A 24,146-nucleotide genomic window follows, 5' to 3' on the forward strand; every position below is an offset into this window, starting at 1 on the left:
TGAAGATAATGAGCATTCATCAGGCAGATTGAATACACTTGCAGCAAAAAAAAATGCAGTTTGCATAAGAGAATTAAGATACAGAGCGGGGGCATTAATCCCAATTTCTCAAATTATTTTCACCATTGTTACAATAGGTCAAAAAAAAAAATGTGTCTTGCTGGGCATCACTTTCTACTTTGCTCGTTACAGTGGAATTGAATTAGAGAAAGAGAGAATTTTTAATATATATATATATATTTCTATATATAAATGATTCGGCCCAGGTCTGAACAGATGGGCTTTGTAACCCTGTAGAGGATTAGCCTACTTTGCAGCAATGAATAAGGAAACCCTTCCTTGTAAATCCCTGGTCAATGAGTGCCAATCACGGTGTGGATCGTTCTCAGGTCGAGCAACAAGTAGGTGATCCTCATGAAACAATTACAATTCAGTCACTGCGAAATTGATTCTGGTGTTGACGAGAGCATTCTTTTCCCTGGCTCTTCGGGCCCTGCCATGGGAAACAATTACCGCAAGATGCCAGCTGACAGACTCGTTCTGTGGTAAGTCTGACGCCCTTGATCCTCAGGCACACTCTAGGCAAACAGTATCCCCGCACTCATTTCAAGTCTCTTACCAACTGTTGGTTTCTATAAGGGAAGCATGCCTTGCTCTCTTTGTTTCAAGGCAGTCGTGTGACAGAATGGAAAGCTTGGCCTGTTTCGATGATAATGATCTTTTTTTTTTCAGTTGCTGCTTTCTGAAGCAGGATTTATTTTATTTTTTTCAAAGGGTGGCATTGAGAACCCTGCAACAGAGAGTTTATACGCATGTAGAGTCTCACTAGGACGGTTTGAAAAAAAAAACACGATCATTAATGAATTTTTGAGTCGCAAGAAGGGACTAAAAGATCCGGTTAAAGTCCGTGAACCCAACAATTCGTGACATCAAAAGGTCTCCAAACACTACCATTGGCTTTCAATGAGAAACGGTCTTTGATAATCGCAAGTTTTCATTATTCCCTGCTCCAATTTTGGATGTTACTGTGCTAATCTTGTGCTAGTTTGACCTGCTATGCAACAATAAATTACCCAGCGCCTTGAATATATTTTTGCCATTTTTGTTTTAATGTTGAACTGTTGTATCTGTTATACCATGACTGCAGGCTGAGAAGTACTTATCTGCTGTAGCGTTGGGAACGCAGCAGCCAATTTGCGCACAGGAAGATCCCAGAAGCAGCAACCAGATCAATGACCAGATAATCTCTTCCGGCCATATGGGTTTAAAAATAATTATGGGTTAAGACCCTTTTTTAAAAAATTTAAAGTACCCAAATCATTAAGGGGTCATTTAGCCGGTTCAATCCATCTACCCACGCAAACACGGGGAGAATGTGCAAACTCCACACGGACAGTGACCCAGAGCCGGGATCAAACCTGGGACGCCAGCGCCATGAGATTGCAGTGCTACCACTGCGCCACCGTGCTGCCCATGGGTTAAGACACTTTGGAGAATTGTGCCACTCATCTTTGGAATCTTGGCCCCTCAAGAACGTGCGACATAGTCAGTTGTTGCTGAGATCAGTAATTACTCGCCAGGATAATCTGCAGTCCCTGTTCTGTGGATGGACATCACTGTGTCTTCTTTCTCTTCCCTTGTTGTTCGTCAGACAAAGGGTCAGTGGTGGTATTTTATCCACAGAATAGTGACGCAGCAGAGCAATAAACCCATCACATGGTGATGGTGCTAATGGTTGGATGTTCTGCCATGATAAGAATGAACGGCAGAGCAGGCTCGAAGGGCTGAATGGCCACCTCCTGCTCCTATTTTTTATGTTCTTGCAGAGTCTGCAGTATCAAGGGAGTGCTAGACCCTCAGAGGGATGTTAAAACCAAGGCACCTGTTTGCTCTGTCTGCAGATCATAGAATTATTAAATCCCTGCAATGCAGAAGGAGGCCATTCGGCCCATCGAGTCTACACCAATCCTCGGAAAGAGCATCCGACCTCGGTCCACACCCCCACCCTATCCCCATAACCTAGCCTAATCTTTTGGGCACTAAGGGGAAATTGTGCTACCATGCCGCCCCAGATGGACAGAAAAAATCCCATGGCACTATCTTGAAGAAGAGTAGGGGGGGGGGCGGGGGTCCTCCTTCCTATCTTGGCCAATATATTTCAGCACCCCAACCAGCCTCCTCCACCCCCAATCCACCCCAGCCCGCTGATCGACATTACTTTAAAAATGCAGATTGTATGGTCATTATCACAGATTGGATAGCGCATTTCCAGGCACTGCAACACTTTGAGAGTATTTGATTGGCTCTAAAGCACTTTGTGACCCTGAGGCCATGAAGGTCAACTTCGGGCAGCACGGTAGCACAAGTGGATAGCACTGTGGCTTCACAGCGCCAGGGTCCCAGGTTTGATTCCCCGCAGGGTCACTGTGCGGAATCTGCACGTTTTCCCCGTGTGCGCGTGGGTTTCCTTCAGTTGCTCCGGTTTCCTCCCACAATCCAAAAACGTGCAGATTTGGTAGATTGCCCATGATAAATTGCCTTTAGTGACCAAAAGGTTAGGAGGGGTTATTGGATTACTGGGATAGGGTGGAAGTGAGGGCTTAAGTGGGTCGGTGCAGACTTGATGGGCCGAATGGCCTCCTTCTGCACTGTATGTTCTCTGAAAGTTTAATCTTTTTTTGTTTTGGCGTCAGCTTTTTAATTATGTTAAGATCTATCCACTGTGCAGTTCTCCGTCACATCTGGACCTGTCCGATCTGTCAGGGGAGAATTTTGTCTCCATGCACTTTGGTAACTTTAATTCAGATATGCCCCTTTAAAAGCTGGCACGTGACCCGCTTTCGCAACAATCACCTTACTCAGGCCAGGGGCTGACTTTCAAAGTGAACTAAGTGTAGACTCAATGGGTGCAGATCCGACAGGCCAAAGGGCCTCATTCTGCATTGTACGGATTCTACGGTCTGTATTGATCTGATATATCTTAAAATGGAACACCAATACCAAGAAGCAGTTGATATAGCACCTGGGGCGAAAAGGATGAAAGGATATGGGGAGGGGAAGATGGTGTGATAGTATGATTAGGGGTATTACAGTACCTGGGAGTGTGAGCTGCCATTGGTGTAGAGGGCTCGCTGCCCATTGGCCCAAGTATCGTGTGCTTCTTATCCCGATTGCCCAAGAGGAAGGTAGCTCCGCCTACAAGGCGGGGTATAAGAACCCATGTTCCCCTGCAGCCAGGCCATTTCCTGTACGTCTGCTGCCGGGCTCACTTCTTGCTAATTAAAGCCTTTCGTTTCGGACTTCACCTACGTTTCGTGTCCATTGATTGTGCTCACTCGGCTAAACCGCTGGCTTTTAAAGCAGACCAAGCAGGCCAGATGCACGGTTCGATTCCCGTACCAGCCTCCCCGGACAGGCGCCGGAATGTGGCGACTAGGGGCTTTTCACAGTAACTTCATTTGAAGTCTACTCGTGACAATAAGCGATTTTCATTTCATCAGACGGGATTGGGCTATTGAGTTGGATGATTAACCATGATCATAATGAATGGTGGAGCAGGCTTTAATGACCTCCTCCTGCTCCTATTCTCCATATTTCTATGTCTCAATCATTTCCAAATTTGAATGGATTTTCCTCTGGGAGGATTGCATTGCACTGATAGCCATGGGCGGCACAGTGGTACAGTGGTCAGCACTGCTGCCTCACAGTGTCAGAGACCTGGGTTCAATTCCAGACCTGGGTGACTATGTGGATTTTGCACTTTCACCCCGTGTCTGCGTGGGTTTCCTCCAGCAGTCCAAAGATGTGCAGGGTAGGTGTATTGGCCATGCTAATTTTTCCCTTATTGTTCAAAGATGTGCAGGTTAGGTACTGGGGTGATTGGGATGGGACAGGGGAGCTGGGTTTGTGTAGGCTGCTCTTTCAGAGGGCTGGTGCAGACCTCGATGGGCTGAATGGCCTCCTTCTGCACTGCAGGGATTCTATGGAATTTATTTAATTTTATTTGTCGAATCCTATGATGGAATTCACTTAACTGTGCTTTATGAAAGTATATTTGGAAAGTTATGGTTATGATTTACGTTCAATCTCAGTGCTGACCATGAGACACACGTGGCAGTTGGAAGGATACAAATAGAATCTCAAACTCCTTTAAGCCACCAGCTGCTGTAATGTGGTTGCCTGTGAATAATACTCACGCTGATAACCCCTGGCAGTCTTCTCACAGGGATTTTCAAAAGTTATGCAGATACCCTTCGGTCGCCTTAAAGACCACGAAAACGTAAATGCCCTGCTATCATTTCACTTAGTGAGCAGACCACACTTCTGCTGAAAAATGTACTTTCCTCACCCCGTTCAGTGCAAAGGTTTCCAGTGCTTTATATCTCGGCTGGAAATTGAAATCAGGGCCAGACAGATTGTGTACTCCTGTTCAGCACTTGCCTTTTCACTCCTGCGTTCCTGTCAATCAGAAAGTGAGGGTAAAGGGCAGGAGGTCAGATGCAGGAGGGCGCAAGTTGCTCTGTTGGAATTGGTCTCGGCTTGAAAGCCTTAAATAGTCTTTAACTGAATGTCAGAAGGGAGCAGGTTTCTCCTCGGAGCTGGTGTCTTAAGGTTCTACCTATGAGTAAGAAAACAGAAAGAATCACGGTGGGGGGGGGGAGACGGGGGGACGGTGGGGGGCGGGGGGGCGTAACTGCTCTAAATCAGCAGGGGTGGGGTCAGAAGTTACTTAAATAAGTGTGAAGTTACTGGGGACCTTAGCCATAGCGTAGGTCAGTTGTGGGACAACTGCAGCTGTGATCTGGAATTATTACTGCCTGGTGTATTACCGCCTCGTGTTACAATAGGTTTCACTCCTTTAGTGCTGCCTCATCCACCCACCAAGCCCACGAGCCTGCTGATTTTGACTCACCGAGATTAATGGTTAAACAAAAACTGTGACAGTCATGAAATGATACAAAGGTTAGCAGTGGATATGGACGCATGATATTGACTGTAAATTACAAAAATTAACAGCTGCGGCATGGTTTTACATATCAAAAGAAATTCCAATATTTTAATTCTGTTCACCTTATTTTCCCATTTCAGTTCTCATTCCCTCTTCTCAATCCTCTCCTGATTATGTTGATTGTCTGGAATTTATTGGGATGACCCGAGGTCATGAAAGGTGCTACATGAATGCAGGTTTTTTTATTTTGTTTCGTCTCCTGCCCATTATACGGTCCTCAGTTCATCAAAGACGCATTAGCAGTTCGCTCATTGCCGTGCATGAGTCCTTACTCTGCACAGTATACGGCTACTTAATTGGTTCATGGGATGATGTTGCTTTTGCAGGCAACGCCAGGATTTGTTGCGCATCCCAAATTTCTCTTGAACCAGTTCAGATGGTAGTTAAGAGTCAACCACATTGCAGGGGGTCTGGTATCACATGTCGGCCAGACCAGGAAAGGGTGGCAGAATTCCCTCCCTGAGGGACATGAATGAACCAGATGGGATTTTATGGCATAGTTGTCATGGTCTCCATTATAAACTTTTGCATTTGAATTCCAACAGCTGCCATGACGGGATTTGAACCCATGTTCCCGGAGCATTAGCCTGGGCCTCTGGATTACTAGTCTAGCCATGTAGCCACTATAGCAGGGGCTGGTTTAGCACAGGGTAAATAGCTGGCTTTTAAAGCAGACCAAGGCAGGCCAGCAGTGCGGGTTGAATTCCCGTATCAGCCTCCCCGAACAGGCGCCGGAATGTGGCGACTAGGGGCTTTTCACAGTAAGTTCATTTAAATCCAACTTGTGGCAATAAGGGATTTTCAATTTCAATTTTCAACACCACCATCTCCCCAATATTGCCATTCTTACTGGACTTGAACATTATTCAATACAAGTGGATTGTTACTGTTCTAACCTGTGGTGTGTACTTTTGGGAGGAAATGTTCACACTGCTGTAGCTGTGGTGAACCAGTTTTGCATCCCAGAGACCAGGGGCTGGATTCTCTGATCCGGAGGTTAAGTGTTGACGCCGTCGTAACGGTTGCAACCGGCGTGAACTCGCGCATGCGCGCTAGTTTCCTTCTCTGCGCCGGCCCCGGCGCAACATGGCGTAGAGCTACAGGGGCCCACTGCGGAGTAAAAGAGGCCCCCACCAGGAGAAACCGCCCCCCCCGATAGGTAGGCCCCAATCGCGGGCCAGGCCACGGTGGAGGCCCCCCCCCCCAGGGTCAGACCCCCTCTCCCCCCCCACCAGTCCGCCCCCCCCCCCGCTGGATGTACGCTGAGGTCCCGCCGTGTAGAACCAGATGTGAACGGCGGCGGCGGGACTCGGCCTATCTCGACAGCCACTCGACCCATCCCGCGCGGAGAATTGCCGGGGGGGGGGGGGGGGCATGTAGAGTAGCCCCCGACCGGTGCGCCGCACCAACCAATGGCGCCAATTCTCTGGTAACCGGAGAATCGGTGTACGGGCGTCGGGGTGGCGTCGCATAAATTGCGCCCAGCCCGGGGTCAGAGAATCCCGCCCCAGTTAACATTTACATATTCTACAAGACGGTGGGTAATGTCTCTGGAAGGTGGGATGTAAATTTAATGAGTAAATCTGGACTGCAAAGCTATTTTCAGCGATGGTGACCGTAAAAACTATCATCAAATGTCATAAAAGCCCACCTGAGGGCGGCCCGGTGGAGCAGTGGTTAGCACCGCTGCCTGACAGCGCCAAGGACCCGGGTTCGATCCCGGCCCCGGGTCGCTGTCCATGTGGATTTTCCACATTCTCCCCATGTCTGCGTGGGTCTCACCCGCACAACACAAAAGATATGCAGGGTAGGTGGATTGGCCACGCTAAATTGCATCAGCAGCGCACCCCCCCCCCCTCGCGCATTTCACAACAGCGTGGGGCGGCTTCAATGGGAAATCCCATTGACAATCGGTGGGAAGATAGAATTCCACCGCCAGCGAATGCCGTACCGCCGAGAAACACGGGTCTGGAAAACCGGATAATCACGTCCTTGGTGTTTTTTCCATGGTCTTTTCTGCTGCCACCATCTATAACAATTGCTGTGGATCTTAATATTTATTTAAATTTAGATTACCCAATTATTTTTTCCAATTAAGGGGCAATTTAGCGTGGCCAATCCACTTACTCTGCACATTTTTGGGTTGTGGGGGAGAAACCCATGCAGACATGGGGAGAATGTGCGAACTCCACACGGAAAGTGACCCAGAGCCGGCATCGAACCTGGGACCTCAGCGCAGTGAGGCAGCTGTGCTAACCACTAGGCCACCGTGCTGCCCTGCTGTGGATCTTAGTTGAGGTTGTGATTGGTCTGGATCAATAAAGGCTACTGGAGGCATGTCTGTTGGTAAACTTAACCTTATATTGAACATTCTACTGACCATGGACAGAACAAAGCTCAGCCCGAGGCTTCGCATAGAACTATCTCTCAGCATACTCTGTTGTCATGTGATCTTACATCACTGATGATGTAGATTGTCAATTTACATATTTAACATTAACCGTTTATATTAAAAGGAGTAGGTCACTCCACCCATCAAGCCTGCCCGACCATTCAACAAGATAATGTTTGATCTGATTGCTGCCCCAAATTCGTATTCTTGCCTATCTCCAAAAAATCCCGAACTTCCCTGCTGATATATTCAATGGCTCAGTCTCCATGTCTCTGTGGAAAAGAATTCCAAAAACTGACAACACTCTGAGGGAAGAAATTCTTCCGCATCTCGGTCTTAAATCGGCAAGTCCCTATTTTTAAATCCAAAGAGAGGAAACAGCCTCTCAGCGTCTACCCTGTCGAGCCTTCTCAGAATCTTAAATGTTTTAATAAAAATCGCCTCTCATTCTTCTAAACTCCAATGGACACAGGCCCAGCCTGCTCAATCTTTCCTCATAAGACAACTCCTTCAACCCAGGAATCAGTCGAGCGGACTTTCTCTGATCTGGAAGTATATCCCTCCTTAAGGAAGCCAAAACTATATCCAGTACTCCAGGTGCAGCCCTGTGAAGATATAGCAAGACTTTGAAGCTTTGACAAAGGGTCATCTGGATTCGAAACGTTAGCTCTTTTGTCTCCTTGCAGATGCTGCCAGACCTGCTGAGATTTTCCAGCATTTGCTCTTTTGGTGTAGCGAGACTTCCCTATTTATTATCAGCAGGTCACTCAGCATTGACAAAGAGTCATCCAGGCTCGAAATGTTAGCCCTGTTCTCTCTCCACAGGCGCTGTCAGACCTGCTGAGATTGTCCAGCATTTTCTGTTTATGTTTCAGACTCCAGCATCCGCAGTAATTTGCTTTATCCCTACTTATCCAATCCCCTTTGCAATAAAGGCAATCATTCCATTTGTCTAGCAAATTACTTGCTGTACCTGCATGCTAACCTTTTGTGATGGTTGCAGATCCCTGTGTACTGAGGCCTTCTGCAATCTCTCCATTTAAATATTATTCTCCCCTCCAAAATAGAAACCAGGCATTTCTCCAAACAATAATCCACCAGCCAATCTTTAGTCCACTCACTTAACCCATCTCTATCCATTGGCAGACACTTTGTACCCTCCTCACAATTGCTTTCTTACTCATCTTTATATCATCAGCAATGCATGGCGGAATGAGTGACGGAAGAGCTAAGAACAGACCATCTCCTAATCTGTCTTGCAAACATTTATCATAATACAGACTACTGTAAGACAATAAGACCATAAGACGTAGGAGCAGAAGTAGACCATTCAGCCCATTGAGTCTGCTCCGCCATTCAATGAGATCGTTACTGGTCTGATATAATCCTCAACTCCACTCTCCTGCCTCATCCCCATTACCCTTGATTCCCTTACTGATTAACCATCTGTCTCTCTCAGCCTTAAGCATATTTAGTGACCCAGCCTCTATAGCCCTCTGCGTAAAGAATTCCACACATTTATTACCCTCTGAGAGAATAAATTCATCCTCATCTCTGTCTGAAATGGGCGGCCCCATAATATGAGATGCTGCCCTCTGGTACCAGACTCTCCCACAAGAGGAAATAAAAGAAGAGGACAACTCGAATAATTTTTGTGCTCACAATTCCAATGAAGCATTTAAGCCAACAATAATTCAACCAAAGTACTTGAATTATCAAAAAACTTGAGTTAAATTACTTTGAATTCAGGATCTCCCCCTTTTCTCCTTCATTTGGTTTATTACCAGAATGGACAGTGGATTTAAAATCTGGAGTACAATAATAGTCTCAGTATTGGTGACCATGGAACGATCATCACTTGTTGAAAATGCATCTGGTTCACTAATGCCCTTCGGCAAAGGGAAATCTGCCATCCTTACCTAGTCTGGCCTACATGTAACTCCAGACCACAGACTCTTAGCTACCCTCTGAAATGGCCCAGCAAAACACTAAGATCAAGAGCAATTAGGGATGGACAGCATCCCATCACAGAAAAGGATTTTAAAAAGTTAGCTGAACTTTTTGTTTAACGGAATTACCGGTGCCTGAATGGAGAGAACAATTTGCAGCAACCGTGGGCCATTCTATTAGAGTGGCAGTTACTTATTGGGCCTGCTTGAGAACAAATGCCTTTCAGCATATTAGTAGGTTGTAACTTGGGTAAAGCCTCAAAGATTTGGTACATGTTACTATATTAACCTGATCTTTCTTAAATTAGCACAATGACACTTCACGGGTGGGATTCTTCGGAAACCGGCAGGGCGGGCAACTACGGCGCGAAGGAGTGGCGTGAACCACTCCGGCGTTGGGCCACCCCGAAGCTGCGGAATCCTCCGCACCTTCAGGGGCTAGGCCGGCGCTGGAGTGGTTTGCGCCCTGCCCTCCGGCGCGGAAGGGGCTTGGCGCCATGCCAGCGGGCGCCGAAGGGCCTCTGCCGACCGCCGCGAGTTGGCGTCATCCCAGCGCATGCGCAGGGGGGGGTTCATCTCCGCCCTGGCCAGCGCAGACCATTACACCGGCTGGCGCGGAGGAATAGAATGCGCCCATGGCACAGGCCCGCCCGCGGATCAAGGTCTCCAGTTGCGGGCCAGGTCACCATGGGGGCACCCCCGGGGCCAGATCCCCCTGCACTCCCCCGAGGACCCTGGAGGCTGCCCACGGAGTCAGGTCCCGCCGGCAAATACCTGTCGTAACATACGCTGGCGTGACCCGCCGAAAACGGGCGGCCACTCGGCCCATCGTGGGCCGGAGAATCGCCGGGGGGGAGGGGGGGGGGGCGCTGCCAGCGGCAGCCGACCGGCGTGGCGCGATTCCCGCCCCTGCCAAATTCCCGGCGCCGGAGAATTCGGCAGCCGGTGGGGGCGGGATTCACGCCGCCCCTCGGCAATTCTCCAATCCGGCGGGAGGTCGGAGAATCCCACCCGGAAGTGCCTAATTAGTTATCAAATGCTTTGGAAGATCCTGAAGTCCTTGACTATTAGTCATTGCGAAGCAGCCTTATTTTCCCTGGTGGTTGGAGAGAATGCACGGCTAAAACAGCCAATGTTCACAAAGTAAACTCCCACCAACAGCAATGACAAGACAATGGCCTGGATTTTATCCATAAGTAAAATCTCCTCCGAGTACCAGCCATACATTCCCTCGAATCGGAACACCGCATGAAGAAAGAAATTGTGCCGAAAGACTCGGGCATTTAAAAATTCACAGCGGAATCTATTTCGAGGATTAAGTCAAATGAAGGAGAGAAGGGAGAAATTGGAAATGCAGCTAACTCTGAATTTAAGATGGGGGAATGAGCGTATAATAGTATGGACGTGATTCCCTCCACAATCTCACCTGCCCCGAATTTGACACGGTTTTACAATAGTGTCTCAGGTGGGAAGCTCGTCCATGCGCCAAGTAAGGCCCTTAAGCAGCCATTTAAGGTGTCTTTTCCCACCCAGCTTCAATTTTTAAGCTCCATTGGAAGGTCCTTGCAGACTGGGGGTGCCTTCCTCTCATGGAGACCCCCGTGATGGACTGTGAACCCATGTCCCAAGAGCATTAGCCTTGCCCTGTGGATTACTAAGCCAGTGACATTGCCACATTGCAACTGTTGGCCCCAGATATCTGCACTTTATAAACTGACACAAACTGGTGCTTTTGAAAACACACCCACCAACTGTTGGTCCAGGACAATATCAACAAAAATACCTCGGTTGTTACCTTTATTAAAACAGTTTGACAAGTATTTCTTTGATTGTGTTCACAGATGGAAACCCTGAAGTAACTTCCATCAAAATGTAACCTCGGATCATTTTGCATAATGTCAACATGACGTGTTCTTCTTTCGTCGATGAACAATCTAATTTGCCAGCAACACCCACAGCCCATCAAAGAAGTACAAAAGGCCTCCCCCAAACTGCCGCAAGTATAAAGAGTTGGCCAAAAAAAAAATCCAAGTCAGCATGACGATAAAAACAGAAACCGCAGCACCCATTCCGCAGGCCTGGCAGCTTTTGTGGAGAGAGAGTTAGCGGGCGGGATTCTCCGGTCCACCTGCCGAGTGTTCCTTGGCCGCGCGGCATTCGCTGGCGGTGGAATTCTATCTTCCCACCGATTATCAATGGGATAATTGAATCGCAAAGAGGGGAGAACTCTGGCCAACCTTTCTTCAGTGATCCAACCTGAGCAACATTTGGGTTGTCCCAATGCGACCTGGTTCTCTTTCCACTTTTGTTTTTTTGTCCACCCTGCATCCTGTTCATAGAGTCCATGTTCATAGAATTTACAGTGCAGAAGGAGGCCATTCGGCCCATCGAGTCTGCACCGGCTCTTGGAAAGAGCATCCTACCCAAGGTCAACACCTCCACCCTATCCCCATAACCCAGTAACCCCACCCAACATTAAGGGCAATTTTGGATGCTAAGGGACAATTTAGCATGGCCAATCCACCTAACCTGTACATCTTTGGACTGTGGGAGGAAACCGGAGCACCTGGAGGAAACCCACGCACACACGGGGAGGATGTGCAGACTCCGCACAGACAGTGACCCAAGCCGGGAATCGAACCTGGGACCCTGGAGCTGTGAAGCATTTGTGCTATCCACAATGCTACCGTGCTGCCCGTCCTGCTTTTGTGTGAAATGGTGCCCTCACTTCTGTTCCCTAATAATATGCACCTTATATTGTTTTATCGAGCCCATAAAGAATCCTTATTACCACCCAGAAGTGAAAGCTGTTAAGATTCTCCTCAATATCACTCACTGTTAAAATAGTCAAGGAAATCACTTGTCAGAGGAGAAAAAATGGCAGCATTTTAAAATGCCTTCTGGTCACCCATGGGTTAATTAATGGAAGCGGTTAGTTGAAGAAGAAAAGTGGGAAAAGCTGCTAACAATAGGAGTCATTGCAATGTTGGTGAAGCAGATAATTTGCTGCACATTTAAACAAACTCATGTCCTTGGCTGCTTTCTGCACCAGGAGTATTGCACGCTCATCTGTCAAGTTCTTTATTAATTTAATAAACACATCAAGGCAAAGTTCACCGAATGCTTTAATCACCATAATTAATGTATGCAATTTGGTTTGAAAAAATAAAATTTGTTGATGTCAACTAATTATCATGCAAATCAAACCGCAGCAAAGCTGAGGAGAATCACTAATCACGGCTCTGCTTCCGAGCGAATCCCAGATGTGGGAAAGGAGGAGAGGGGGGGGGGGGGGGGGGGGGGGGGGAAGCTGTCTTGGCACAATTAAAAATTGGGAGAGCCAGAAACTGCTGTCACCTATTTATTGTCAAATTAATTCAGCCCTTCCTGAACCGCCATCTGCAGCAGGGGAGCACAGTGTCACCAGCTTTACGAGCTATCACTGGCAGTGAAAAGCGCTGCTCACTCTGATGGCTCTGATAATGGGAAAAGCTAAGCAATTCGAACAGATACATCATAGATTTTCTCATAATTACCTGACCTGTTACTCTGTGTCAGTCCGCCGCCAAACACACTGTTTTCATGTCAGAAGCTGTGTGGGCAATCTCTGCTTTGATCATCATGTATGCTGGAGATGTCATCATTACTGTATTTTAATTGACTGTGGGGTAGCTTTAAATAGCACCTTCTATTCAGCCTGCTCAGGCATGATGTGCATGACAACCCAGTGTTTGTTAACATTAGGGCTCCATGATAGGCATGTCAACGTTCTCTCATTCAATCCACCTATTTGTTTGCAGGCGATCACATCCAAACAACGGGGTAAAACAAAACAGGAGTTCTACAGAGGATTTCAGCTACTCTCCTCCCCACCCCCAGTGACCCCCTCCCACCCCCGATCTGTGGAAAAGATGTTGCATTATTCCATTAAAGCTTTGCTGGCAACCCTGCGCGACAAAATGCAACGCTATTGATGGCAGGCCGATGTCCCTTCAAGTGATGCCATGCTGTCAATACCCAAACCTACAGCAATTGACTGATAATTGTGTGCGATTAGATGGCAGATGCTGTTGCTGGGCGATGGTAAGTGATATTAACCTGCGTAAAAGGCTGCTGCCACTCAATGTCCAACTGAAGTGTCCATCAAACTCAAGTCTGCACCGTGTGGTGTGATAGTTATTCATTCAGGCAGGATGTCTGTTGATTGAAGTACATATTGCAACAAAAAGAAATAATTTAAGTGAGTAATGAAATAATCATCTGCATATTATTTAATCACGACGAGAAAGGGCTTGCATCGATACGTAAAACCTTTCTTGACCTCTGCAGCCAGTCACAGACTTTTTGAAGTGCAGTTACTGTTGTAATGGAGGAAATGCAGAGACCAATTTACACACAGCAAGCTTCCACAGATGGGAGTGTGACAATCATCGGATAATCAGTTTCAGGGGCGGAATTGGCCGCGATAACTTCGCCTTTGCAGTCAAACTTGCAAAAAGGAAAAGTCTTGACCAGCTGAGGACCCAGATCTGAATCACTTGACTTCCCATTTTGCCAGGTTTTGACACTTTTGCTCCGAGCTACCAATAGAAAGTTGGTTGGTAAGGTGCCGAGCAAGAGAAAGCAAAAAGAGCTGCTGATTCCAGCCCTGCCCTCCCTGCTGATTGAGTTGAATTCAGCTGCAGTTCCCAAGCCAGCGAGAAGGGGCCGATTCAACCATGGTCCTGAGGCATGGTCCCTAATTGCCATTCGCTGATCTCAGAGGAAGGCCTATCTGTGCAGGTTTGCTCCAACAGGGTCAGTTCTAATGGCCCTGCGCTCAAACACTCATGGACACTCACTGCCTGAACCATCTACTTGGGTCGGGGGCGCAGCATTGATTCACAACACTATTTCCATAGCTACGTCTGAGTGGGGCACTAGGGTCCAAATTTTTGTTAATGAGGTGGGAAGTCGAGGGAGGAAATTTCCTGGGTCAGCAGATTGGTTTCCATACAAATAGCCCCGCGGGACATCCCAGGGGGGCAAGGGCAGGACCCCGGAGGCAGTTTGAAGATGTGTGAGTAATGACACAGCTGGTTAGGATGCTTCTCACTTCTCTGGGACATCAGTCCAGTTGTATTAAAGGATGTTAGGCCCTCTACCCCTCAAACTCGCATACCCCCTCATTCTCCCATCTGCTTCCCATGCTCCCTCCTATGGGAATCCACCATGCCCATTTACCCAGTATGCACTATGCATGGAACAATTGAGCCATAGAATGGAAATAGCAAGTCTTCAAATGCTCCTGAAAAAACACCCATTCAGAAATCAGCTTGAAAAAAAAAAAGCTACCCTTTCAACATTTTAAAAGTGTCAGTCAGAAACTGCCAGTCAAGGTTTACCTCGTGCCACACCTCTTAATCGTGTCCAAATAAACATACAGACATTAACAAAACAGATCAAATAAAGAATAATTTATTAAAACTTTATGAAGATATCAATAAATCAAAGGTAGAAACAGAGGTCTGGTCTCAGTTTCTATTGACATAGTTGCTAGATGGTCTCATTGTGAATGCTTGGCTGAGCTCCAAGGCTGAAATAGAGTTTTAACTTTGAATGATTGATATCTTTATGAGGTTAAAACAAGCTATTCCTTCTTTGATCTGTTCTTTCAATATCTGTATACTTATTTGGACATGTTTACAAAGTTTTAAAAGGAACATTTTTTTCAAAGCAGGGGCGGAATTCTCCGACCCACTGCAGGGTCGGGAAACCGCCCGGGGCCGGTGTAAATCCCGCCCCCGCCGTGGCCGTAATTCTCCGCCACCCGGGAATCGGCGGGGGTGGGAATCGCGCCCCGCCAATCGGCGGGCCCCCCGCGGTGATTCTCCGGCCCGCGATGGGCTGAAGTCTCGCCACTGTCAGGCCTCTCCCGCCGACATGGTTTAAACCACCTCTGTGCCGGCGGGAGCAGGCAGCGCGAACGGGCCCCGGGGTCCTGGGGGGGCGCGGGGCGATCGGACCCCGGGGGGTGTCCCCCATGGTGGCCTGGCCCGCGATCGGGGCCCACCGATTGGCGGGCGGGCCTGTGCCATGGGGGCACTGTTTTTCTTCCGCCGCCGCCACGACCTCCAACATAGCGGCGGTGGAAGAGACCCCCTCCACCGCGCATGCGCCGGTGGTGACGTCAGCGGCCGCTGACGCTCCGGCGCATGCGCGGACTCACGCCGACCGGCGAAGGCCATTCGGCCATCCCCGACGCTGATCAGCGAGGCGCCAAAGGCCGTTGGCGCCAGTCGGCGGAGCGGGAGCCACTCCGGCGTGGGCCTAGCCCCTAAAGGTGCGGAGAATAGCGCTACTCCGCTACGCAGGGACCCCTCGCCCCGCAGGGTAGGGGAGAATGTTGCCCCGGAATGGGTGTTTTCTTTCCATGACCACCTGAAAATTTGTCATGCCACTTAAGTTCTGTACCAAATTCATTCTGGGTGAGTGGGCTTGGAGGTTTCGGCGAGTATGGAGCGGGATGGGGACATTGGAGATGTTAGCGGGAATGGGGAGTTTGGAGGGGGAATGGAGATGCCAGGGGGGCATAGAGCGGGCAAGGTAAGAGCTTTTAAACTCACCTGTCAAAGGGTTCTCGAATCCAGACCATGGTTCATGACTCTTTTCAGGAAGCATGAACCACGAGTCCTTGAGAAGCTAACCAGCCTCTGCACAAATTGCAGGGGGTTACGAGATGGCTGAACCAACAACGGAAACAGCTAGGTCGGGAGTGTGGGATGCGGACTTGCTACCCACCTTCTTATTCTGCGCCAGTAAAAATTGCTGGCACCAGGAATGGGAATCCGAGAATCGGGTACCAGCCGTCATTTTATTCGGCTTCCAGAGTCAGCCCGACTCCATGAAAACCCGGGATTCTCAGGATGGCCTGCTGGAGTATAGAGACAAGGCAGAGATGTTCCTCCTCACCTGTGACTCAGGTAACTCATTCACACCAATCACTGTCGCACCCTGTGGAGTATTCTTTAATAAGCAAAGCTAAGCAATTGTTTTTTCCAAATAAGTTACTTACTGTTTAACACTATTGCAGGATTCAATTTAATTTATTGACTTCTGCAGTGCCAAAATACGAGAGGCTATTTAGCTTTTACCCAAAGTATGCTTTGAATTGGATTGATTATATTGTTTAATTTTTAACACGATGTGAATTGAAACTGCAGATATAAAGAGAACTGTTAGAGATTTTTTAAAAACAGACAATTTAAACAAATCTATATATCGAACATAATTCAGAATTTATTGTACTCTATAAAACCAGTAGTTTTAATAACTGTATTCGATACAAGTCTTACTCTGATATTGCTCACAGTCTTTCAGATAATGCACATTTTATAAATGTTTTATTATCCTTTCATGGGACATGGGTGACAGCTAGATCAGAATTTCCATTGTCCATCTCTAATTGCCCTTGAGAAGGTGGTGGTGAGTTGCCTTCTTGAACTGCTGCAATCCCTATTGTGTAGGTACACCCACCGTGCTGTTGGGGAAAGAGTTCCAGGATTTTGACCCAGTGACAATGAAGGAATGGCGACACATTTCCATGTCAGGATGCTGAGTGGCTTGGAGGGGAACTTGCAGGTGGTGGTGTTCCCATGTATCTGCTACCCTTCCTCTTCTAAATAATGGAGGTTTTGGGTTTGCAAGGTACTGTTGTAGGAGCCTTGATAAGTTGCTGCAGGGCATCTTATAGATGGTACACACTGCTGCCACTGTGCTTCGATGGTGGACGGTGTGGTAATCAAGTGGGCTTCTTTATCCTGGATGGAGTCAAGCTTCTTGAGTATTGATGGGGCTGCACTCATCCAGGCAAGTGGAGAATTTTCCATCACATTCCTTACTTGTGCCTTGGGGAGTCGGAAAGTGAGTTACTCTCCACAGAATCCCAGCCTCTGACCTGCTTTTGTAGTCACAGTATTTATATAGTTGGTGCAATTCAGTTTCTGGTCAATGGTATGGCCAGGATGTTGACAGTGGGCGATTCAGCACTGGTAATGCCATTGAATGTTAAGGGCGATGGTTAGATTCTCTCTTATTAGAGACAGCCATTGCGTGGCATTTGCTACTTGCCGCTTAACAACCCAAGCCTGACTGATGTCTGAGTCCTGCTACATATGGACATGGACTGCTTCAGTATCTGAGGAGTCACAAATGATGACCCAATGATGAACCAATAAATAAATTTACAAACATCTGTAATTAGTAAGGTGCAGCGGTGTGTAATGTGATGTATCCCTTTAAGACCACCAAATCAAATTACCTTATCAGACAGAAGACAATCTGTGGTCAGAAGAGACAGAACAACAAGATTTGCAGTATGGAAAAAGGTCACTTGACCTGCCAGGGCTATGCTAGCTCTTTGCTAAACAATCCAGAACCAGCCCCCTTGAGTCACAATCTGCTCACCAGCAGGAAATCACTTTCTTTCTCCTTTCTTTTCCAGTTCAGAGAAATATAAGGAGATCATGTCTGTGCCATCTCTTCGAAAGAGTAATCCAATTAGTCATGCACCCCTCTCCTATCCAAGAGCTCTGCAATTATGTTTTTCCTTTTCAGGTATTGATCCGATTCCCTTTTGAAAGCTCTTATTGAATCTGCTTCCACCATCGTTTCAGACAGTGAATTCCAGATCAGAACAGCTCATTGTGTAAAATAAATTCACCTCATCGCCACTCGGTTTCTTTTCCCAATTATCTTTAGTGTGTGTCCTCTGGTTTCAGTGAATACATTTTTTCTCCTTGCTTACTATATCAAAACCTTTCATAATTTTGAACACCTCTATGGAATCTTTCCTTAGCCATCTCTGAACTAGGGGGACTTGTCAGGGCAGATGCTGAAAGGATGTTTCCCCTTGTGGGAGAGTCTCGGATCAGAGGGCATAATCTCAGAGAAACGAGTCATCCAATTTAAGACAGAGGTGAGGAGGAATTTCTTGCCTCAGGGGTCAGTGAATCTGTAGAATTCTTTACCGCAGAGAGCTGTAGAGGCTGGGTCATTAAGAATTTTCAAAGGCAGATTTTTAATCATTAACAGAATCAAGGTTTATGGGGATAAGGCAGGAAAATAGAGTTGAGGATTATATCAGATCAGTCATGATCTCATTAAAAGGTGGAGAAGACTTGATGGGCCGAATAGCCTACTTCTGCGCTTGCGTCTTATGGTTTTAACAATCCCAGTTTCTCTCATTTCTCCCTCATCCCTGGTCGCATTCCTTTACAGTGCAAAATTCATGTGTGCCCTACCTGAAGTGTGATGGGCAGGTTTTTGGATGTGAATGTACATTTGTGGATAAAATCTGCAGTGCAGGATACCTGCCCTCGATGACAGAGTGTGTGAACATTATATAGACGAGTACCCTTGCCTTTATTCGTTGAGCACAGTAAGAAGTCTTACAACACCAGGTTAAAGTCCAACAGGTTTGTTTCAAACACGAGCTTTCGGAGCACGGCTCCTTCTTCAGGTGAATGGAAAGGCTTGTTCCAGAAATGTTTATATAGACACAGTCAGAGATGCCCCGGAATGCGAGCACCTGCAGGCAATCAAATCATCAAAGATGCAGAGAGAGAGGGGGTAACTCCAGGTTAAAGAGGTGTGAATTGTCCCAAGCCAGTTCAGTCGGTAGGCCTCTGCAAGTTCAGGCTTGTTGGTGGGGGCCGAATGTAATGCGACATGAATCCCAGATCCCGGTTGAGTCCGCATTCATGCGTGCGGAACTTAGCTATAAGTTTTTGCTCAGCAATTTTGCGTTGTCGCGTCTCCTGAAGGCCTCCTTGTAGAATGCTGACCCGGAGATCAGAGGCTGAATGTCCTTGACTGCTGAAGTGTTCCCCAACTGGAAGGGAACAGTCCTGCCTGTTGATAGTCGCACGATGCCCGTTTATTCGTTGTCGCAGTGTCTGCATGGTCTCGCCAATGTACCACGCTTCGGGACATCCTTTCCTGCAGCGTATGAGGTAGACTACATTGGTCGAGTCGCACGAGTATGCGCCGCGTACCTGGTGGGTGGTGTTTCCACGTGTAATGGTGGTGTCCATGTCGATGATCTGGCATGTCTTGCAGAGATTACCCTGGCAGGGTTTTGTGGTGTTGTGGTTGCTGTTCTGAAGGCTGGGTAATTTGCTGCAAACAATGGTTTGTTTGAGGTTGCGCGGTTGTTTGAAGGCCAGTAGTGGGGGTGTGGGGATGACCTTGGCAAGATGTCCATCCTCGCTGATGATGTGTTGGAGGCTGCGAAGAAGATGTCGTAGTTTCTCCGCCCCAGGAAAGTACTGGACGTTGAGGCATAGAGTTTAAGAGTAGGGAGGTTATGCTAGAACTGTATTAAATGTTAGTTAGGGCACAGCTAGAATATTGTGCCCAGTTCTGGAATCCACATTGTAGGAGGGATGTGATAGCACTGAAAAGGGTGGAGGTTTACCAAGGTGTTCCCTGGGCTGGAGAGGTTACGTTCTGAAGATAGACAGGGGTTATTTTCCTTGGAGCAGAGGAGACTGAGGGGGGACATGATTGAGATGTATAAAATTATGAGGGGTATTGACAGAGTGGACAGGAAGGAACATTTCCCCTTGGTAGAGGAATCAATGACCAGGGAGCATAGATTGAAGGTAAGGGGCAGGAGGTTTAGAGGGGATGTGAGGAAAAACATTTTCACCCAGAGGATGGTGAAAGTCTGGAACTCGCTGCCTGAAAGGGTGGTGGAGGCGGTGACCCTCATAACATTTAAAAAGTATTTAGAAAGTATTTAACGGGCTGTATTTAACGGGCTAGTTTAGCTCAGTGGGCTAAGACAGCTGGTTTGTAACGTAGAACAAGGCCAGCAGCACAGGTTCAATTCTCGTACCAGCTTACCCGAACAGGTGCCGGAATGTGGCGACTAGGGGCTTTTCACAGTAACTTCATATTGGTGACAATAATAAGGTCGTTATTAGATGTGCACTTGTGATGCCAAGGCAAACACGGATATGGGCTAAATGCTTGAAAATGGGAGGAAATATTTAGGTGGTTGTTTTTGATGTGATGGGCTGAAGGGCGTTTTCTGTGCTGGAGGCCTCTATGACTCTGTGACACTACCTACCGCCACTGGAGCGAACAATTTCAGCCTGTTCAAATAGCTCTTTCACTTAAGAATGATTCATGCCGGGATTCTCAACTGAACAATTAAGACAGATAATTCCTGTCACTCCAGTTCGATAGAACGGGCCCCACAAGTGACTTTCCGCAGTCAAAAAGAAAGCTGAAGCAATTGGGCTGAAAGTTTATAACTGCAATACAATTCCCAATACACCCAGGACTTGGCTGAAAGTGAAGGGGATATTGTATTATGACTCAATTCAGCAACAGAGCTGGACAGCTCTCAATTCACGGCTGAGTATGTGATCGATTATTGTATTAATCCATCTTCGTACAGCAATCCCTAGTGAACTTAATCAAGTTGTTCAGAAGAGGTCAATTCAATCCCGAATAATAATGTACATTCAAAACTTGACTTTTTTTTTATTATTGTTTTGGCCTGGAATCATAAAATATATATAAAAACTGACGTTACTTTGTTTTATTTGAAAAGAATGTATATCTAAATGATGGTTGACAGACTGGATTGAGAGAGAAAATGTTTCCAGTTTTACAGCCAGTATTAGCAACAAATATGACTTTTCCATTTACAGAGGAAAGAGGCTTCCCCTTGGGGATGTACCGCAAGTGCAATTTAAGAAATCCAGCTGGAGTACATAAATTAGGCAGGACCTGCACAAGGTGGTAACAAGATCAATGGGAGAGAAACAGCAAAGCCAGAACTTTGCACTAAACTACTTGTTTGCTCTGAGACCGGGGCTGGTCCAGTGGGTGTCTTGGCTTCAGCTGCACAATAAGATCCCACTCTGGACAAAAGAGTTTCTGAATGGACTGACAACTGAGGATTCTTCAGCTTGGAGATCTTCGAATTGCTCCAAGCACATCCCATCTCTTCCACCCTGTTAGCACGGCGCAGGAGGAAGAATAACTCTTATTGAAAAGCGGGTCGGTCGTCTCAGAAGCACTCCGCACAGTGGTTAGCACTGTTGCTTCACAGGTGCCAGGGTCCCAGGTTCGATTCCCAGCTTGGGTCACGGTCTGTGCGGAGTCTGCACGTTCTCCCCGTGTCTGCGTGGGTTTCCTCCGGGTGCTGCGGTTTCCTTCCACAAGTCCCGAAAGACGTGCTGTTAGGTGATTTGGACATTCTGAATTCTCCCTCTGTGTACCCAAACAGGCGCCATTGTGTGGCGATGAGGAGATTTTCACAGTGACTTCATTGCAGTGTTAATGTAAGCCTACTTATGACACTAATGAAGATTATTATTGTGGTGATCGTAGATTTGACTAGATGCAGTACAACTGAGCAAACACTAGAGGGAGCACGGGAGAGCTATAAATACACCGGGACAGGAAGTGAGGACACACTTCACGGAAGGCAGAACTGGTAGCAGGACACAGATACACAAGCAGGCAGCATTTGAGGTAGCCGTAAGTTAAGCTCTGAAGAGAGAACAAATTCACAATAAAGCATCTTCTCCACATTTGAGACTACGAGCTTTATTAGGACACGAGGAACAACACATGGTACCAGGAGTGGCTTCAGACGCTTACTACAGGACAACTCAGCTGCAGATACAGAAAGAACAAAATGCCATGGAAATCTCTCACTGGATATTCGACTTGGGAAGACATCGCTGATTGGAGTGATTGGAGGATGTGGCATGGATACCCACCTCAGCTGAACACGACTGGCAATGTAAGAAATGTCTGGAAAATGTTTAAACAAATGTTCAATATTTATATCATAGCTAATGATGTAGCAGCAGCCCCAGACGAACTTAAAATAGCAATGCTCATCGCAGGACATGAAGCTAGGAAAGTATACAATGGATTTAAATACTCAAAAGATGAAGACCGCAACAGCTTACAAACAATACTAAACAAATTTGAAGAGTACTGCCAGAAATTTGAACAGCAAGGCATGCTCAGAGGCCAAACTGCACAGAGACTGAGTGATGCAAAACTTAAAAATTCACTAAAAGAACAACAAATCGCGAGTGAAAAGTACAGATTGAAAAGAAGGAATAACATGAATTTTTCACAAAGCCAAAATGCTGAAATCCAGTCCAGATCAAAAAGAAAAGAACACAGAAAAACGCCTGAACTTAAACCAGCAGTTAAAAACAACTCGCACAACACCCTGAAAAAAGCAGTCTGCACAACCCAAAGTGAAGAGAACAAAAAGATTTCCGAAACAACAAAAAATGGTTTGTTTTTCAAAGAGTACTACTCAGACATGGATGAGTTATTCGGATATGATGATCACAGCATCAGCGACACGGTCGCAAAGTTCAACACAAATCTACTCGTGGTGGATGAATCCAACCAAGATGATTTGGTTTTCGAAGAATACTACTCAGACATGGCTGAGTTATTCGGATATGCTGATCACAGCATCAGCGACACGGTCGCAAAGCTCAACACGAATCTACTCGTGGTAGATGAATCCAACACCATGATGCCATGGCAGATCGTCGATACATTGGATGACAGCAATACCCAAGACGAAGACGACGCCACACAGAGAGCACAGAAAGACTCCACAAAGCGAGCGATGACAGGCTCCACAGTGCGAGTGATGAAAGACTCCAAAAGGGAAGCAAGCAAACACTCCCTGGCGAACACCATGCATGAACAAGACCATGAAGGTAAACCCGCTGTATCTGAGCAACCGCAAGCAGACTATGAAAGTCTACCAAGCTCACATGAACAAGAAAAAGACAACGTACATCTACCCACTGCATGCGAAAACAGTGACAAGGTGATCACACTCGACGTACAGGATCACAGCGAGACTGACAGTTCTCAGCTTGTCTGTACAGAAGCACAGAGTCGGGCCACCCAAGAGTCCAGTGAGACCACGCCAAAAGAAACCATGCAGATTTTGACTCCAGAAGAGGAGCGCCAAGAGTCCAGAGACACCACGTCAATTGTAATCATGAAGATTTTGACTCCGGAAGAGGAGCGGCAAGAATCCAGAGAGACCGCGTCAAATGAAATCAAGAAGAATTTGACTCCAGAAGAGGAGCACCAAGAAAGCAAAGACGAGGAATCAAATCCTCCACAAATGACTGATGTCACCAGCATCGATGCAACATCAGATCATTCTCACCATTCTCGAGACGAAACGTTCAATGACTCAAATTATCCACACGGGACACTCATTGAGCATAACAAGAAAAACAAAAGCCAAAAGAAGCACAGCAGAAACGAGAACAACAACAGCAAGAACAAAAGCAACATGAAGCGCGACAAGAACAACAAAAATCGCAAGAAGCACTGCAGAAACAAGAACAACAGCACCAACAAAAACTACAACAACAACGACAAAAACTACAAGAAGAACAAGAAAACCAACAAGAAGCATAACAAAGATAGCGACAACAACAAAGACAGAAACGACAAAAACAGCAACAAAAACAGCAACAAGAACGGCAACGAAAACAACAAAGACAGGAACAAAGATAGCGACAACAACAAAGACAGAAACGACAAAAACAGCAACAAGAACGGCAACGAAAACAACAAAGACAGGAACGACAGAAACAACGGCAATGAAACAACGGCTTGTACACAATGGTACAACTCTGCACATGAAGGACAATGCCACAGCACACTGCAAAACAATGACAAGACTACAAACATGCCATGGGATGACAACGAATCGCACAAACTCACATCTGCTCCA

The 24,146-nt window shown here is 46.9% G+C and overlaps 1 long non-coding RNA gene across 3 annotated transcripts in view; it reads left to right on the forward strand.

Annotated features, from left to right (window-relative positions):
• The first annotated feature begins 362 nt into the window (after positions 1-362).
• LOC119977577 overlaps positions 363-24,146 on the forward strand; it is an 86,537-nt gene continuing 62,753 nt past the window's right edge. For all 3 annotated transcript variants that reach the window (XR_005463224.1, XR_005463226.1, XR_005463225.1), the window contains exons 1-3: positions 363-545; positions 11,191-11,349; positions 13,150-13,432. This is a non-coding gene — a long non-coding RNA (uncharacterized LOC119977577). The remainder of the gene's footprint in view (positions 546-11,190; positions 11,350-13,149; positions 13,433-24,146) is intronic.

Source organism: Scyliorhinus canicula, chromosome 14 (assembly GCF_902713615.1).
Source record: "Scyliorhinus canicula chromosome 14, sScyCan1.1, whole genome shotgun sequence".
Lineage (NCBI taxonomy): Eukaryota > Metazoa > Chordata > Chondrichthyes > Carcharhiniformes > Scyliorhinidae > Scyliorhinus > Scyliorhinus canicula.